The following is a 1,588-nucleotide window of genomic DNA, read 5'->3' as shown; positions in this document are numbered from 1 at the left end:
TACACGAGCCATAAAAAAATGCTCACTATCCTCTACATCTCATGCAAACAAATGGACGTTATTTGAAAAGAAAATTCTGAAAGGATGATTAGTCAGAATTTTCAACAGGATGTATTTTTTTTTTCTTTGTGGCTAAAATCAAATTAAAAAACAGCGTTCTTTTTATTATAGAACAGTATTTTGTTATAAAATAATTCCAAAGTGATTCCTCCTTCTTACAATAAAAAGAGTTAATTGGAATTTAGATAGTATCAGTTGAGATGGCCGAGTTGGTCTAAGGCGCCAGATTAAGGTTCTGGTCCGAAAGGGCGTGGGTTCAAATCCCACGCTCAACATAATAATACCATTTTCATTCTAAGTTCTCAGCAAATTCCACATAATACTATTTTCTTCTCCTATATTTCTGTGTTCAGTTGGCTTTTTAAAAAAATCTTTAATCAGTCCCTACAAATAAAATTTTCACCATTGCTGCTGTAAGCTTTGATCATTGCAACAAAATCAAAGTAAGTAGTAGGCTTTAAAAGTTTCTCCTTGGAAGTGCGATGGCCGTACGACTACTTGTGCTCTTCGTTAGACTTTACTTGACCTTTTATTGGTTGGAAATATTTTTTTACTCGCACCTGATGTTTACATGACACGTTAATTCTACTGTAACTCTATTTTATATCCGTTTTTATGGTCAATTATATAATTATCTTGGTTTTGTTCAATTTTGTGAAGCTGATGGTGCAGTTTGTCTAGAGTTTAAATGCCAGACGTTTACACAACCTAAAAATATCTAATAGAGTTAGAGAGCGAAATTGTAGTGGAATAGGAAGTGTTCGACCAAAAAAATATAATTTTCGGTTAAACTATTAAATTTATATAATAAAGGGCTAAATCTAGTTAAAGATAATAACTCTAGATATTGAATACAAGGAGGCGCGGTAGATGAGACAGATTCTATATATGGTTGATGACAATAAATGTAAAAATACTCTTACAACAAAAACATTAAGTGAGATATATCTAGATTATTGACATTTATGTTAATAAAGAGAATCATCTACTCAATAATGAATGGACATGACGAATATGCTGACAACGGTGTATGACGGATAGATCCAAGATTTATATGGGAAAATGTGGAATAATATGAACAAGAATCTTTGTAAAAAGGTAATCTTTGTGTTTGTGCTAGAGAGAGAGAGTCTTCTTCTCAAAGTGTTCTTATCAGCAATAATATTACATACCCATATTATTGTCTTTTCTTTCTATATTATTACATACAATCCCACGCTCAACATAATAATACCATTTTCATTCTAAGTTCTCAGCAAATTCCACATAATACTATTTTCTTCTCCTATATTTCTGTGTTCAGTTGGCTTTTTAAAAAAATCTTTAATCAGTCCCTACAAATAAAATTTTCACCATTGCTGCTGTAAGCTTTGATCATTGCAACAAAATCAAAGTAAGTAGTAGGCTTTAAAAGTTTCTCCTTGGAAGTGCGATGGCCGTACGACTACTTGTGCTCTTCGTTAGACTTTACTTGACCTTTTATTGGTTGGAAATATTTTTTTACTCGCACCTGATGTTTACATGACAC

General features: G+C 32.1%; 1 non-coding gene across 1 annotated transcript; it reads left to right on the top strand.

Moving 5' to 3' along the window:
- Nucleotides 1-254: 254 nt before the first annotated feature.
- On the top strand, nucleotides 255-335 carry TRNAL-AAG (transfer RNA leucine (anticodon AAG)). The gene has a single exon. It is a non-coding gene; the product is annotated as a tRNA-Leu (tRNA).
- The last annotated feature ends 1,253 nt before the right edge of the window (nucleotides 336-1,588 follow it).

Source organism: Nicotiana tabacum, chromosome 19 (assembly GCF_000715075.1).
Source record: "Nicotiana tabacum cultivar K326 chromosome 19, ASM71507v2, whole genome shotgun sequence".
Classification (NCBI taxonomy): Eukaryota; Viridiplantae; Streptophyta; class Magnoliopsida; order Solanales; family Solanaceae; genus Nicotiana; species Nicotiana tabacum.
This window is presented reverse-complemented; position numbering and strand designations above follow the sequence as displayed.